The sequence below is a fragment of the Cibotium barometz genome, chromosome 37 (assembly GCF_041138505.1).
Source record: "Cibotium barometz isolate CiBa-2024 chromosome 37, ASM4113850v1, whole genome shotgun sequence".
NCBI classification, from domain to species: Eukaryota; Viridiplantae; Streptophyta; class Polypodiopsida; order Cyatheales; family Cibotiaceae; genus Cibotium; species Cibotium barometz.
The window spans coordinates 2,732,828-2,751,543 of NC_141082.1; positions in this window are offsets into that span (position 1 = coordinate 2,732,828).

Here is an 18,716-nt window from a genome sequence, read left to right on the forward strand (position 1 = left end):
ATCTTGAGCTCAAGGTCTCTAAAAAAGTGAAATGAAAATGAAGTGAGAGAAGGAACTATTAATAGTTTTTTTAAGGGCAAAAAAAAACCTAACTAAACTTATTTTCTTAGACTTATTTCATCTAGATTTATGCTGGCGCGTGCACAACCCAACGCCTCCCTTGTCTCCTCATTCGTGCATGCCAAGCACCATGCCTATGGGGAGCATTGGTCTGCAACCATTCAAGCCGAGCATGACTTTTTGCAGCCTTGTGTGCCTCTTGTGCAAGCTTAGATTGTTGGGCCCGCTCCCTAACCAATACCCTTCCAAAGGTTGTGCGATAAAACCAATTGAACATCTCTTGTAGATAGTTTTTACGTGTTCCTCCTACATAAGCTCCACCTCCATGTCTTGTATTTTTGAAATAAACCCCTCTTGCTTTATAATGTGATTTCTCCATCCCTTGGGTACTCCACATGTCGAGCGATCCATACTTGTTTATGAAATACGCACCATGTGCAGCATAAACTATATGCTGTACACATGACAATAGAATTTAATTAGAAAAAGTCAAGGTTAAAACACCAGTTTACTTTTTTACTGTACAACTTACCATATAGTGTGTTACTTTACTCTCTCCCCAAGCACCTAACACTTTTGGTAAATTCTATGATATGTTGTTGGAATGATGCTCGTTCTTGGGCAGTTGTGCTACTTTGATTCATAATGCAAACCATGTTATTGAAATTTATCCAAAGCTGTTTGTGTATATTTACAAGAGCTGGCATTGGACAATCTACATTTGTGGTAATTGAACACAGGTCTCTCTAGAGTCCCCAAGTCTTCTTTGAATTCTCTATGTTTACTGGCTTCTCCAAAAATCTCCGTGCCTTTGATCCAGTCATGGAGACCTTTTGAGCAACCTCGTATGACATACCAGAGGCCTGCTTATTCACTTCAATTTTCACGTTTCCGCCATGGCAGCCTAAAGAATTCAAAAGATTCTCTAATTTACCAAGGGCTGCAACTTTCCTCTCTTGTGTAGGCATTGTGAATGCATAATCGATATAGCACTTAAGCAATCGATCAAAGATTCTCATGAATGCATGAAGTGTGCAAAAGTGATTATTATTTAGTGGAAAATTAATGATGGGGCTCCAATTTGAATTCCTGTTTGGTTCTCCTAGCATATCAGGAGACATGACACCTTCTACCCATCTTGCATTTGGTTGTTCCTTATCTTCATCAGTGCTCGTTCTTGGGCAGTTGTGCTACTTTGATTCATAATGCAAACCATGTTATTGAAATTTATCCAAAGCTGTTTGTGTATATTTACAAGAGCTAGCATTGGACAATCTACATTTGTGGTGATTGCACACAGGTCTCTCTAGAGTCCCCAAGTCTTCTTTGAATTCTCTATGTTTACTGGCTTCTCCAAAAATCTCCGTGCCTTTGATCCAGTCATGGAGACCTTTTGAGCAACCTCGTATGACATACCAGAGGCCTGCTTATTCACTTCAATTTTCACGTTTCCGCCATGGCAGCCTAAAGAATTCAAAAGATTCTCTAATTTACCAAGGGCTGCAACTTTCCTCTCTTGTGTAGGCATTGTGAATGCATAATCGATATAGCACTTAAGCAATCGATCAAAGATTCTCATGAATGCATGAAGTGTGCAAAAGTGATTATTATTTAGTGGAAAATTAATGATGGGGCTCCAATTTGAATTCCTGTTTGGTTCTCCTAGCATATCAGGAGACATGACACCTTCTATCCATCTTGCATTTGGTCGTTCCTCATCTTCATCAGTTGACTTGGTTGGATCTACTGCATCTTCCTATTGCTTCTTCCCTTTCTTGGGACCTTTCAAGGCATCCTTCCCAACAGAACCAACCTTCTATATACCTTTTCCATTTGTCTTTTTCTGCCTAGGAATATCAATCTGAGCATTGCAGTATGGACAAGGCCATCTTGATGTCGCGCCTTAAGCACAACCCATCATGCATTTAATTGTCTTCAAATCTCTCCCAAGATGCCAATCCACCTTGAACTTTCTTATGTTTTCTACATCTAAAAGTTGACCATCAATTTGCTTTTTGATTACATCTGTTATCCAGGGAGTCCTTTCAAACATCCATGTTAATACATCTGTTATCCAGGGAGTCCTTTCAAACATCCATGTTAATACCTCATGTGTCTCCTTCGGTACCTCGAATGCACCAAGCCACCAGACCTCTTTCTCAGATTGCACACTAAAACTTGGTTTGGTAGTCTTTTTCCATGCACATATCATGGCCTCATTCATGAGCGTAATGCTCATACGTTCCAGCTTCCGACCTTTCACAATTCGGCACTCATCTAGCTTGAGCACAAATGAAAGTGTGCTCCCCAAAACTGCAAATAAATGGCAATTTACAATATTCAAAACAAAATAATCGTCTTCATTTTCTACTGAAAAACATGAATAGTAGCAATTGCAAGTTCTCACCTTCTGGTGAAAGACCATAGAACTTCACCATAGCTTGTTATAGTCTCTCAATATGAACAAAGATGTTATTGTAAACATCATAGTGAAATTCTATACTTGTTGTCTTGATTTTCTTTCTGCTCGACCTTGTGTCTAATGTTAGTGTGCCCTCAACGTGATAAAACTGTCCTATAGCTCGCTGCACATCATCATTATTGATACGCTTGACATTGTGAATCACCTTGAGTGTAGGAAATAAAGTGCCAGTGATTCCTTGTCTTAGAAATGCATCTTTTACAACTTGACGGATTGCTTTGGTACCCTTTCATGCTGATTCCAGCCACATCACAAGCATGTTGAATTAATGAAGAATCGATGGAGGTGGTAATCTCGCTCACCACATTGCTGCTGACAACAGCTTGGCGTATTTTAGGATGATGAGGGTCAGTAATAATTGAGAGAATATCCTTGGTATTCAGAATGGCTTTGACCAAATCCTTCCATCCCTCTTCGTTAGAACCACACACCTCTTGCAGAAAATTCCTGGCAGAACACAAATCATGACTATTTTGTTTAAATCATTGAGTGCATAATGAAAGTTTATGTTACTTACTTTGTTGTACGAATCCTTTTCTTCCGTGCTCCACCTTTAAACGCAAGAGATTCTATACCAGCCAATGTCTTTTTGTGTTCACGAGCACCATTTGGCGTTGCTTTGAGTCGTTTGATAAGTTTCTCTAGCCTTTGAATCTTTGCATCCTTCTCCACATTCTCTGCGAGGATCTCTTTCATTTTATGTGATGATGTTTTAAGTCCTTCTTGACATTGTAAAAGGCTGAATTGTGATGCTTGCAATTGAGATTGGAGAATATGGGTTTGCCAAGCTCCACTTGTAGTCAATCTTCTACAGTATCCTAACAAGCCAAGCTCTCCTTCACCAACAAATCACATAAAAAATGATAAATTGCAGAAAGGAGGGTTTCCTCTTAATGGAGGGTCAATTGGATAGAGATGCCCATCAACCCAAAGATCTACATTTTTCTCCATAGCTATCCTACAAGCTTGGACAGATTGTGCATCAGTAGGATGGGTTTTTTTAGAGCTGCCATACTCTTCAGGAATACGAATGTGTAAATCAACCTTCCATTTTCTAGCTTCACAAGGGGCTACACACACAGCTTGCAAAGGCTCCATAGCTAAGCAGAGGAAGAAGCTAAAGCAGAGAGATCCTCAGAGGGGGAGAGAGAGAGAGAGAGAGAGAGAGAGAGAGAGAGAGAGAGAGAGAGAGAGAGAGTTAAAAGTTTACTGTTGGAGGTTTAACACAAATCCGTTTTTCTAAGTAGAAAATGATATTTTTGATATACAAATATACTAACATGGAGTTTTTCATCAATAAATTATATTTTTGAGAAAAATTAAAAAATAATAATTTTTGGGGTCCCCACAATTTCGAGATCTCATGGATGTAGTGGTTCCTGACACTTAGTTATGTTTATGGGGTTGTGGGGACCTGACAGTTAGTTATGGATGTATTGGCTCCTCATCACAGGCTTCTGAAATAACCCTTGAATTACAAGCTTTTTGGAGGAAAAAAATATTTTCATCATACATATTGGTTGGGTGGTGTTTTTTCCACCTCAAAATGTAAAAAAATAAAAAATAAAATTTTTTCACTTTTTGGGACCCACCTAAATACGAGAATGTTTTGCTGATGTGGAAGGGAGATATGGTGGGAGTTAATGAGAAAAGAGATTTCAAACTGACAAGAAAGATTCAATTTGTAGAGAGTGAAGATAAAAAATTCATACATATTGGTTGGGTGGTGTTTTTTCTACCTCAAAATGTAAAAAAATAATAAAAATAATAAAAAATTTCACTTTTTGGGACCCACCTAAATACGAGAATGTTTTGCTGATGTGGAAGGGAGATATGGTGAGAGTTAATGAGAAAGGAGATTTCAAACTGACAAGAAAGATTCAATTTGTAGAGAGTGAAGATAAAAAATTCAAAAAGTAAGAGAGAGTATGAGAAAAGTCAAAAAGTAAGAGAGAGAGTATGATAATATTCCCTTTAAAAAGGGAAACTAGGGGGGTATGGCTGATGTGGCAAGGCAAAAAATAGGGGTCATCATAGCCTTTGTCTCCCTTAAGCCCAGCTTTTTAAGCTCTAATCCCTTAAAATTAGGAATCCTTAGGAGGCCCTTTTTGGGTCCAAAAAATTCCTAATGGCCTTTCAAGAAGTTTGTCATATGGTACTTCCAAATTTAAAGCCTTGGTTGAGAAGAAAAAAAGGTATGCAAATCAAATGCCTAAGATCATATGGTGGAGGACAGTATTTCTCCAATGAGCTGAGTGATTTCTTAGGAAAGCAGGAGGCAATCCACATGTAAGTGCACTTCATAATAAAATGGTGTTGCAGAAAGGAAACACATGCACATTGTATAAGTTTCTCATGCCTTGATGTCTGAAAAGAATATGGCAGTTTTATTTTGGGCTAAAGTAATAGGTACTGATATTTACGTTATGAACAAGACCCCCACTGTAGCTATTCGTGACATGACGCTGGAACATAAATTTACAAGCATAAAACCATGTTACCATATTATAGTAGTGATGTGTGTGAACACACTTAGGACCGCCGGGGCACTTTTTCCCTCACTAGGAGGTTTTTTCCCCCGTGCATTGTATATACGCCCATTATCTTCTAGGGCTGGTTATCTTTCATTTTTGGCACTCATAATACACTACTGTGTTGTGCTCAAGCTTCCTCATCTTCTTGAAGTTGTGTGTGCATTCCTGCAACCCTAATTCCAACAATTGGTATCAGAGCAGGCTTCCTCCTCCCGGGCAGCATCACCGGCACCTGCCGCTTCATCTCCTCCGATTGCGACGAGGTTTCACGAGCGTCTGCAGGTTAGTATATGCCGTGGGAAAGCCCATAGGGCTTGTTCGTTTCAGAATTTTGATCTGAAGTCATTTCGCCCTCCGTTTTTGCATTCCAAGTACTGCGCAGGCAAAATCGTCCTACTGTGCAGATTTTCTGTCAAGATTAAAATCTGCAGGACAGGTGCCCATTCGTCTGTTTTGGGCTGTGCTACATAGCACAGGTCGATTTTATACAGGTTTACCTGTTACAGACAGCATTTACATCTAGTAGTACAGTCATTGGCCATGGCTGACAACAATGATGTATTCCGCATGTTGGCTGCTGAGGATAAGTTGGATGGCACCAACTATCCATTGTGGGCATATATGATGCGACATGTATTGGTAGCAAAGGGGTTATGGAACATTGTGCAGGGTATTGATGCACGTCCTATTGTGGCTGGGAATGCTGCAAACACATCAGAAACAGGTACTGTTGATGATGGTGCAGGCACAAGTGCTGTAGCAGCTGTTCGAGAACCACCACTTTCAGCAGAGCAGATTCGTTGGGATGGTAGAGATGCGCAGGCTCATGCCTTGATTGCGCTGTCTGTCAAACGTACCATTATCCCACATATTCGCTCCTGCAGGACTTCTAAGGATGCTTGGGATGTACTTGCCACATTGTATCAGGCAAGAAATGAGGCTCGTGTTGCTTATCTCCGAAAACAGTTGGAGAGTGAGCATATGAACGAAGGTGATTCTATGGATAGCTTTTTGACAAAGATCAAGGATTTCAAAGAGCAGCTCATTTCTGCAGATGAAATCCTGTCAGACAGTTCACTTGTGCAGACTGTTTTGAATGGTCTACCAGATTCTTATCAGGGTTTTGCTTCCACTCTTCGCTTGATGATGAAAGGCAATCCCAATGCCTTATCATTTGAGGAGTTAGTTTCTGTTTTGCTGCAAGAAGACCAGTCAAGGCAAAACAGGAATATTATGCGTGTCGTAGATCAAGCTTTCGTTGCTAGTCAGAGAAGCGGGAAAGGTAAAGCTGGCTTTTCTTCTAGTAAGCAGAAATCTGCAAATGCTGCGCAACCAAAGAAGGAAGACAAAGATGAGAAGAAGGGTGACAAACAGAAGACATTTTGCAAGTACTGTAAGGGAAATGATCATGTCATCAAAGCGTGTCCTAAGCTGGCTGCGAAAGAGGCTAAGAAGAAAGAGGCTGGTATGGCTGCAGATGCCTCTCCTTCTAACAATGAATCTGCTAATGTTGTGCTAGATACAGAATGGGCATTCAATGCGCAGTGCAGTTATGACCCATCTTTGCATGACACATGTATGTCTGCAGTAGATTCAGATGTATGGTACTTTGACAGTGGTGCCACTAAGCATATCACCTCGCAGCGCAGTTTATTCACTTTCCTTGAGTCTGCTCCCACAGGGAATACTGTCACTTGTGCCAATAACTCCTCTTATCCCGTTGAAGGAGTTGGACAGATTGTGCTGAATGTTGCAAATGGCAACACCTTTACACTTTTTGATGCATTGTATGTGCCAGGGATCAAAAAGAATCTGCTGTCAGTCTCCGCATTTGCCAAAACAGGTTTGGTTGTAAAATTTGTGGGGATGACAGATGTACTGTTCATGATCTCTCTTGTGGTGACATCATTGTAGCATCTGGTTCACTATGTCGAGGGCTGTATAAGCTCAATATGGATGGCAAATGTGTAGAGGATTCAGCATGTGCTATTATGGATACGCAGGCTATTTCAGATGCAAAACTGTGGCATGCACGTTTTGGTCATCTGAATTTTGCAAGTTTGCTGCGCCTGCAGAAATCTGAAATGGTGTCTTCTTTGCCTAAGCTTGAGGCACCTGTCAAGCATGTTTGTGAGGGCTGCATATTGGGTAAAATGCAGCGTGCTTCCTTTCCCAAAGATGGATCAGTGAGAGCTGAACGCAGATTGCAGCTTGTTCACAGTGATGTTTGTGGTCCCATGCAAACTCCATCATTTGGAAACTACCTTTACTTCGTGACTTTCATTGATGATTTTACCAGGCATGCATGGGTATATCCTTTGAAGGCAAAGTCCGAAGTGTTTTTGTGCTTCAAACAGTTTTTGGTTATGGCTGAAAATGTGTCAGAAAGTAAGATGGGCACCCTCCGTTCAGATTGAGGGGGGGAGTATATGTCTTCAGAATTTAATGCATTTCTGGCTGAGCGTGGGATAAAACACCAATGTACAGTGCCGTATACACCACAGTAAAATGGTGTGGCTGAGAGAAAAAACAGGTCTCTCATGGAAATGGCAAGATGTATGGTTAAGAGTCAAAGTCTACCACATGGTTTTTGGCTTGAGGCTGTCATGTGTGCCACTTATGTACTAAACAGGTGTCCCACCAAAGCATTACAGGTTGTCACTCCATATGAGGCTTGGCATAGCCGCAAGCCATCTGTTGGCCATTTACGTGTTTTTGGTTGCCTGGCATATGCATTAGTGCCTGTGCAACATCGCAGAAAATTGGATGACAAAGCTGTCAAATGTATTTTTGTTGGATATAGTGCTGAGAGCAAAGGCTATCGTTTGTATCATCCACAGACAAAGCGCATTTTGGTTAGCCGTGATGTTGTATTTGTGGAAGATGCAGTTCAGCCCTTGGTTTCATGTACTAAGGAGACAGATATCAGCTCACGTGATGTCTATGATACATTGTTGCCTCTTTTCAGTGGTGCACAGTCAAGTGCAATACCTCATGAGGCAGTTTTTCAGCCTATGCAGGTTTTAAATGATGGCACAGATCAGCCTATATCTGATGCAGATGTGCATGATGCACTTGAGGATGAGAGACAAGAGATTGAGGGCTCTAGGAATATGCCTAGATGGCTGGTGCAGACTTTGCGTGACAGCAAGTTGGATGCCCCTTTGTCTAGTCGCACTCGTTCTGGCTCTCATGGTGCCTCTTATGCGTCAGATTGTTATGCATTGGCTGTTTCTAGTATGTGCGATGAAAGTGAGCCTGTTTCATTTGATGAGGCACAAAGTTCAGAAAATTGGATGGCTGCTATGCAAGCAGAATACGATGCTATTATGAAGAATGGTACATGGTCTTTATGTGACTTGCCCCCTGGCAAGAAGGCCATTGGCACTAAGTGGGTATACAAATTGAAGTGTAAGCCTGATGGCACAGTGGATCGCCATAAGGCTAGGCTTGTTGCAAAAGGTTATGCTCAAGAGAAGGGCATTGATTTTGATGAGACTTTTGCTCCCACATGTCGTATGACCACTGTTCGTAGCATCTGTGCATTAGCAGCTCATAATGGTTGGAATGTACATTAGCTGGACATAAAGACTGCGTTCTTAAATGGAGATTTGCATGAGGAGGTGTATGTATCGCAGCCTCGTGGTTTTGTTCAAAGAGGGCAGGAAAACAAAGTGTGCAGGTTAAAAAAGGCTTTATATGGTTTAAAGCAAGCTCCACGAGCTTGGTATGAAAAAATACATGCATATTTGACTGCACATGGGTTTCAGAATAGTCCAACAGAAAGCACTTTGTATGTTAAACGTGTGGATGGTGTACATCTAATCATTGCTCTCTATGTCGATGACATGCTGCTCACAGGACCAAATGAGAGTCATATTGCTGATTTTAAGGCTGATTTGAATGCCTCTTTTGAGATGTCAGATTTGGGGCATTTGCATCATTATTTGGGGATACAATTTAAGCAGTGTGATGGAGGTATTGCTTTGTGTCAGACAAAGTATATTGAAACATTGTTGCGGAGATTTGGCCTTGAAGACTGCAAGCCTATTGCTACTCCAATGGAGACAGGTTTGAAGTTGAGTCTTCATGATGCTGGAGATCACTTTGATGTCACACTCTATCAGACAGCTGTTGGTTGCCTCATTTATGTATGCATTACGAGGCCAGACATTCAGTTTGCAGTCTCACAGGTGAGCAGATTTATGCATAGCCCAGGCATTAAGCATTGGCAGGCAGTGAAGCGTATCTTTCGCTATTTGAGTGGTACTCGGCATCTTGGGTTGTTTTATCCCAAGGGGGGATCATTGCCGCCAGATTTACATGCTTTTTCAGATTCTGACTGGGCTGGTTGTTATGACACACGCGTGTCCACGAGTGGTTTTTGCTTCATGCTTGGAAGCTCATGCATATCATGGTTGAGCAAGAAGCAGCCTACTGTGGCCACTTCTAGTTGTGAAGCTGAATACAGGGCAGCTTTCACAGCTACGGTTGAGTGTGTGTGGCTCAGACGCCTTATGGCTGATTTGGGTGTTGGGCAGCCATCTGCCACCACCATCTTCACTGACAGTCAGAGCGCATTGGCAGTTGCGCGGAACCCAGTGTTCCATGCTCGTACGAAGCACATTGAGGTGCACTACCATTATGTCAGGGAGAGACTCTCTGCAGGAGAGATCAGTTTGGCTTATGTGCCAACACAGGATAACCTTGCAGACCTTTTCACAAAGGCTCTGCCTCGTGAGAAGTTCGAAGCTTTTCGCAAAGCTTTGGGCTTACTCCCTTTTGTGGATTCGTCCACATAGCTAGACACTTCCCTATACATGAGTGCTAGCTCTTGTTCACCGCATCACTCCAGGGGGGATTTGTTACCATATTATAGTAGTGATGTGTGTGAACACACTTAGGACCGCCGGGGCACTTTTTCCCTCACTAGGAGGTTTTTTCCCCCGTGCATTGTATATACGCCCATTATCTTCTAGGGCTGGTTATCTTTCATTTTTGGCACTCATAATACACTACTGTGTTGTGCTCAAGCTTCCTCATCTTCTTGAAGTTGTGTGTGCATTCCTGCAACCCTAATTCCAACAAACCATATGTGTCTCAATTGAAAGTGTTTGGATTTATTACATATGTGTATGTTCCTGACGAAGTGAGAAACAAGTTGGATCCACAAGTAGAGAAATACAACATTATTGGTTATGCTTCGAAGTAGAAAGGTTATAAATATAATAACCCTACCATGTGAGATGTGAGTAAGCAAAGATGTCTTTGATGAGATAAATAGCTAGTATGCACCAGTGAAGACAATTGAAGATATACATATAAGAAGTAATGATGTTGTCCCATATATAGAGTAGCAATCACAGGTACTTAATGGACCAGAGAGTCCTTTAGAAGCAGTGGATTCAATGTTAGTCTACGGTCACACAGGCTGATGCATCATCTATGATACTACAAGTGTTGGTGCATATGTACCATGCAAAGGGAAGAAAAAGTTAGATCAACATTTTATGCTTGATCTGTTAGCATGGCACTCTTGTGTGGATGATGACTCTAAGCCTTGATGAAGAGCTTGGCATTCCCTTAGTGGTATTACTCTTGGTGTACACATAACCAGGGTGATTTTGAGGACACCCAACAGTGATCCAAGTGTACTCGAGTTACGGCTAATGCACAAAGAACTAGGGTTGTTTTGCTAGCAGTGATCCAAGTGTACACAGGCCTACTCGAGTGTACACAGGTCTACTCAAGTTACTCCTGGTACACGAAGAACTAGGGTTATTTTGAGGACACCCAACAGTGATCCAAGTCTACTCAAGTTACGACTAATGCACGAAGAACCATGGTTAAATTGCTAACAGTGATGTGTCTAATAGATATCGGCACATATTGATGTGTCTAATAGATGCAAACCCCGTGCGTATATTACAGGTGTTATGCATGAGGATTGGGCAAAACGTGGGCCCGTGTGTAGAAGCTTCTTCTGATGAAAACTCCAACATGTCACCTTCGTTTTTGTTTGCTTTATTTAACTCTTATTTGTGTAGGATTGGGCAAAAGGTGGGCCCGTGTGTAGAAGCTTCTTTTGATGAAAGCTCCAACATGCCACTTTCTTATTTGTTTGCTTTCTTTGACTCTTATTTGTGTAGGATTGGGTAAAAGGTGGGCTTGTGTGTAGAATCTTCTTTTGATGAAAACTCCAACATGTCGCTTTCTGATTTGTTTGCTTTCTTTGACTCTTACACATGGTTTAAGATAGGGAATTGAGTCTTGATGTATAGCAAGGATGGTTGATAAGGTGGGTGTGAATGCGGTTAGGAGAATTTAGCACACCTAGTATGGAAGATTTTAGCACACCTAGTATGGTAGATTTAAGGCCTTCCAAAAGGATCATGTTGTATGACTCTCTTCTCTTAAAATCCATCACCACAAATGTGTGGTAGAGGCTTAGCCCGAAGGTCTTAATCTTTGCATCCTGAAGGACGCCCAAAAGCTTAGCTATGTTTCCATCGGCAAGCTTTACCCTACAAGGCTCGTGCTTATGAGTGGTGGGCTTTCCCAAGCCTCTTAGAAATCCTTGGTGATTATGTTGACACCAGCACCACCATCCAAGATTGCGGAGACTGTTGTTCCTTTATAAACGACAAGTAACACATTTTTATTTTATTGCTTGAGAAATAGTGTCCCAGCTTGTTCATGGGCACTTTTTGCTATACTTTTGTCTTGGGTATGGAAGAAGAGCTCTCAATGTAGCATGGATCCTCCTCCTCCTCCTCAAGTTTAGGTGTGTGGGCTATTAGTTTTCCAATCATCCAGTCTGATGAGTCTCTCTAAAGTTGAGAATTTCATTGTAAAAGAGAACTTATTAGATTGTCTTCCCACAAGGGAGGTAGCTTTGGAACTATCATCCAAATATGTTTCTATGATTATGATGTCGTTACCCTCATGCATTGTTTTTCCACGTGCTCTTGGAGTTTTTCTTCTTTTGGATCTCCGGTTTCAATCCCTCTATCCTTTTCAAGGGCTACTGTAGCCTTTGGGGCTTGTGCATTGTGCTTTTTTTGGTGGCTGGCTTTGAGGTTAAAGCCTAAGCTTTCTGCTTCATATCTGCCTTGAATGTTTCCTTAGCAATTGCCCTCATCTTGATCTAGAGCATTGTGATGGCTTTAAGGGGGACTATATAAATAAGTCCTCCTTATACATTTATTAACAGCTTAAGGCTCGTCAAAGTGACTAATGTTGCTACCATGAGGGTAATTGTCACTCTATTGGGACAATCCTTAAAAGGACGTTCGAATCCACAATGGTAGCATGTGCCTCCATATGGAATAATATTGGGATTTCGCACTAGATCAGTTGGGATACTCAATGAGATGCCTCTATGAGGACTCACTCATCAATACAGTGCGGGCATGGAAACATTAAATCAATGGCCTCTGTGACATGTTATTAAAGTCTCTCATCCTTTGTTATTATAGCATAGCTGCTAAAATAAGGAGGCATGGTCAATTGCTAGGGGTTTCTCTGGATATCCATACGAATTATATTGCTTATATGACTCATAGCTCTCATGTTCTGGACTCTCATATGCTTCAAAGCTCTCCCTTGGCCATTGAGACTTTGGATGATACGTATCTTGTCTCTTATTAGTGGTTTGGGTGGACGACTTCTACATCATTATCTTGTAGATTTTCTAGTAGGTATATTGTCTCACGGCTACAACATTCATTAAAGCTATAGTGAGATGGTTATGAAGACTCATGCTCTTGAGACTGATCATAAATTGGTCAATGAGGGATAAATCATCCAACCCTTATATGGAGATACTTGGTTCTAGCAATGTAATCCCGCATTGTTTCTCCCTCCTCTTGCTTGAGGTTATAGATTGTGCAATGGGGCTCCATCTAGCTCCATTGGGCAAGAATCTCATGATGAATGTGAAGACCTCATGTAGCTGGCATTTTCATGTGGGTTTAGAGACCTAAACCACTAGCTTGGTTTGCCTTCAAGGTAAAGTCTGAATGAACATATCTTGGTGTGGTATTATCAATCCTTTCCATGGCCTCACAAATTTGATCAAACTTCTTTAGGTATTGAATGGGATCTCCAGTTCTAACAAATTCAGTCATCGTCCTTGAGATATGGATTGGCTTTATTTTGCTAAACTTTGAGCCTCTAGGTGTGGTATGTTTTGTGGCAACCCTCCTTCCCATTTTAAAACCCGCTACTGTTTTAAGGCTTAGGAATTCTTGCCCCATGAGTGGCCTGTGTGGTTTCAATGGCATTAGTCCTATGCTACCGGCATGGCTGTTGGCACACATTATGTGAATGCCCTTGTAGGTAGTCCCAAAAATTATATCTTTACCCTTCTCCAAGTTCCATGTTCCTCATGTGAATAGAGAAAGCTTAGTTCCATAGTGAATACACCTATAAAATAGAATTTGGTGGAAAGTAGAACTTGCACTATGTGTGCTTTTGATGTATGTTTTGAGGAACATTCATCCCTAATGTATAGCAAAAGAGACATGTCTTGATTGCCGTAACTGTGGTTGTTGAGATATATTTGATCCTGTGGTCAGCTTGGGATAAACCCATCTTAGAATTGACACCAAATGGTTGAAACATTGTAGCATCGGGCGACATGGTTTCTTTTTTTTAAGGTGCTCCCGCTTCTTTGAGAGAGTGAACCTTAAGGTGCTCCGCCTTCTTTACTATTAATCACATTCCATACGTCTAAAATTCTTGCCTCTAGCTTAGGAATATTTCACATTATGTATCGTCATGGGCCCAATGATTTAACAAAAGCCAGCCATAATCCTTGTATATAAGGGTGAAGATAGGTAATGGACACCCACTTAAGCTAGGTGGACAGACAAAGCCCATTTGTATATGTACAAATTTTGATAATGTGAATAGGCAGAATTCAATCATTCCTCAAGGGTAAAGTTTTCTTCTTTTCTTAAGCTCTTGCTTTCTTTCTTGCTTGATCATAGGATGCATGCTTGCATGAGCGAATAGAATGTGTGGAGTGTGCATGCTTGCTAGCTGACGTGAGAGTGTGATTAAGCAAGATTGGAGAAGAGGGTGATTCAAGCTTTCGAGCTTAACCATTGCCTTTTGAAAGGATAAATTAGATGAATGAGAGAAGAGAAAGGGCTCAAACAAGAGGGATTGACACACCTCTTGGCCACTTTTGCCTCTCCAATTGGGACTTTCAATTGGAGAGAAGAGGAAGGATTACTTAGAAGAATGAGAGAAGAGGAAGGGCTAAAACAAGAGGGATTGACACACTGCTTGGCCACTTTTGCCTGTTTAATTGGGACTTTCACGATCCAAGACAAGAGGTCTAACTACTGGGATCTACCATTAGGTAGTAAACTGGTGAGGAGAAACTTCACCGATGGAGTTTGCTAGAGATGTGCATTTGATATGGAGGATGGTAAACATGCCTTAGAGTAGTCCTATAGTTAGGGGGTTTTGGGCAAAAATCAATAGATGGGCATATTAAACTTTAAGGGTGAGAGAAACTTGGTCCAATTGGCTATTTGGTAAGGAGCTAGAATAAGGGAATGAATGTACAATGATTGTGACCATTATCGGATATGTGGGACTTTAGAGGTGTGGAACTCTAGAAATGCTAGAACCTTTCAGAAAGATACTAACCAAGGGGTGATTTTGAAGGGGTAAAGCAAAAATGCATTTCTAATTGTTGGATATTGTACTTTAGTAAGTACATTTATCCCATCCTTGTTTCTAACTATTGGATATTGTGCTTTAGTAACTACATTCATCCCATCCTCATTAGGGATATAACTGATTAGTAAAATATAGGCATCCATCTCCCAATTTATATCTTATACTCTCTTTATCTCGTGGGTAACTAGTTTTGCATTCCTACAGGAGTAAACAAGTTTTATCTCATGGGAAATTTTTCATTCCTACACGAGTAAAGCAATAATGGGTGTAAATAAGTTATCCTGGTTGATCTTTTCTTTAACTTCCCCCCAATAAGGGATTTAAAACAATAGATATTTCAAGTAAGGAGGCTTTTCATTGAGCAAATTTACAATTATGTTCTTCTTTCCTGGCATGTACTTAATCTCAAAATCAAATTCTTGAAGAGTTCAGATCCATTTTTTGTAGTGCATATTAAGACCATCTTTTCAGGCTTTTATGAGATCGGTCATTAATTTACCTTAGGAGATAATGTCCCTATAATTTGAATGCATACACTACTAATTCCAAATCATGGATGTCATAATTTCTTTTCATGAGATCTGAAGTTTTTGGATTCATAAACCATATCATCTCCTTACAACTTCTCCTATGGAAAATCCATTGGCATCGATAACCACTTCAAAAGGCTTATCAAAATTTGGTACTTTAAGAATAGGATTGTTTACCAAGGCAACTTTCAATTTGTTATAAGCACTTTGACACACAGGGGTCCAATCAAACAAGGTATTCTCCTTTAGGAATATTGTTAATAGAGAGGATGAAAATCCGATACCATTGAGTTCACCTTAAGAATCCTTTGAATTCCTTCATTATCTTGGGTTCTAGTTAATATATGACTACTTGAACCTTGAGAGGGTCTATAGATATCCCATCCTTGGATACCACAAATCCCAAGTATTTAATCTGTGAAGAAGGTACACTTACTCTTTTTGGTAAAGAGCTTATGCTTTCTTAGAATCTCCAAGACTCTTTGCACATGCATCTCATGATCAGAAGTAGTCTTGGAATAGAATACCATCAAAGAAGATAAGTAAATATTTATCCCCAAGTGATGTTTAAAAAAATATTACATGAAGTGGTTAAAGACATAGCAAGAGAATTTGTCAACCTGAATGACATAACTACGAACTCGTAATGCCGATATCTAGTATTGAAAGCTATTTTCAAAACATCTTGCACCTTAATTTTGATCTAATAGTACCCTAATTTTACATCAATCTCTGTAAAGATATGGGCACCATAAAATCTATCCAAAGAGCTCATCAATTATAGGGATAGGGTACTTTATTTTTTATAGTTAACTGGTTTAGCCCTCTATAATCAATGTGTAGTCTAAGCGTGCCATCTTTCTTTTTCGAAAACACCCCATGGCAACACACTAGATCGTGTGAACACCGTTGTTCTAGAAGTTGCCTCAATTGCTCCTTGAGTTAAATAGCCTCGGAAGCTACCATTTTATAGGCTTGTTCGGCTATAGGCTGAGCCCTGAGTATCAAATCTAGCTCATGACTTATTTCTCGAGTAGGAGGCATTTCAATTAGCTCTTCAAGAAACACATTAGCATACTCACTTAGCCAATATGGTTCCTTACAGTTTGTCTCCTTGTTTCGTGGGTTCAGTTTGACGATATAAATTTCATGTATCTCGTTAAGTCCTTTTAGAAGCTTAGAGGCTTTTACTAATTGAAGTGGTGGGAGACCATGAAGTTCCAATCTCTCGGACCTTGTTCCCTTGAAGATCTAAGAAGGATATGGTTCGTCCTACGGTAATGGATATCAGCTCGATTCTCAGTGAGCTAATCCATGCTAAGAATTTTATTGTAAATTCCTAAGGGGAAGACCTTGAATTTTCATTTGGTAGAATTTCCATCCATAAGAATCTGTCATGTCTATTTCATGGCAAGTAAAAATAAGTTTTCCAACTCTACTTGCATACACTTTCCTAATTTATGATTGAAGACTAGCTTAGGCATACATCCTAGTAGCATGAAAGAATGATTACTACTAGAATCAATCAAAAGCTTGAATTTCTTACCCTGGCACTATATAAGAATTTGAATTTACTGAGAATTGTTGATCTTGGCCTTGGTGCTCTATATCCACATAAATCTAGCCTCTTTCTTCTTTTGATTAGTCTACAATTGTGGCTTCCTTAGAAGAAGTTGTGATGAACTGAGTAGGAAATCAACCTCTTGAGTTTCCCTAATTCAGTGGTGGAGACCATCATTGCTTTGGATAGCGGTAGCTGGACTTTGATAGTGAGATCTTTGGTTGCTCTCACTTAATACAAAAGTTATGTTAAAATTACAGCAATGTGATGAGCTATGGTGGATCAAATGCTAGAATCAACATCATTAACAAAGAGATTAGATGATAATTAAGATGTGATTAGTGAGCAATTAACTAATAGCTTAATGTAGGCATGGATAATAAAAAACCAGCAAATTCTCATTAGGCCAATGCCTCAATTTATAGAGTTTACATCCAAGCATCCAATCCCACTGATTTCTCCTTGATTCACTCCACCTCTTTTGCTTGATTCTCTCCACCTCTTCCTAGAATATCTCCACACCTCCTAAATCTCCTCATGCTACCATTTATTCTCTCCCAGTAGATTCTTCTCACCTTTTCACAAGTTCTCTCACATTTACAGATTCTCTTTTACAGCCTCTAGCCAAGGGCTTGTTCCCGCACACACCCTATTCACTTGTATATTTCAACACCTCTCGTCAAGTGAATACTCCTAGCACACCTGGAACCTATACCAAGTTTCCCTCTTACTTGATAGTCTGCCGACCAGTGCCTCAAGTCCCTAAACTCTCTCTCTATGTGTCCAAGGCTACTACAAGTTTCCCTCTTACTTGATAGTCCGCGACCAGTGCTGCCTCAAGTCCCTAAACTCATAGTCCTTGACACTCTCTCTCTCTCTATGTGTCCAAGGCTACTACAAGTGCCCGTGACCTTGACTAAAGTGCTCACACATACATCTACCACATGGCCTACATCATCGGTGGCTCAGAGGTGGTTTTACTCTGTTGGGGTAGGTTACATTGGGTTGTGGGGTCTCTCTCTCTCTCTCTCTCTCTCTCTCTCTCTCAGAAAAGATGATCTGACTCCACTTCCTTAGGAGCCTCCATGAAGTTTGCCGATGTCATTCCTTCTCCACTGGGTTTGCAGCAGTCTCTTGCCATGTGTCCTGGCTTTCCACAGTTGTGGCAAGTGAAGGTCCTTCCTCCTACTCTGCCTCTTCCTTGTCCTCATCCTCGAGAGAATCCTCCTCGGGTGAAGAATGCTTTTTCTTCTTCTGCTGTTGAGTCGAGCCATTTCTTCTCTTTGCCTCTGCTCTCTTGCTCTAGTAGAGCTCCTTCTATCTCGTGTAGCTTCAATTCAGGTACATTCTTTAGTGTTGCTATAATGTTTTCATATTCACCTTTGTCCACACTCTTTAGAAGCACTGCTAGTGCCTCATCATCTTCTACCTTTTTGCCAATAGAGCTGCCAGTTGTTGTTGCTTAATGCTTTTATACCTGTTCAAGTGTGTGATTAAAGGTTCACTTTCCTTCATATCCAATTTGTAAAATTGCATTAACAGATTTATCTTTGAATTTTTTACTTGTGTGCCAAATAATTTATTGAGTTCATCCCATGCATCTTTTGCCCATTGTATCCCTGTGATGTGATGAATGATTTTATCATTTAAACTGAGTGCGATAAGTCCCAATGCTTTTTCATTCCTGCTCTTCCACTCATTTTTCCCTCTCACCTTTGGGCATTCATCTCTTCCCTCAACTAGCCCCCACAGATTTTTCCTCATGAGCAGATACATGGTTTTTGTCTACCATGTGTAAAACTGCTCCCCATTAAATTTGGCTATTTCTTGTGCCGCCGTACTCATGATAATGT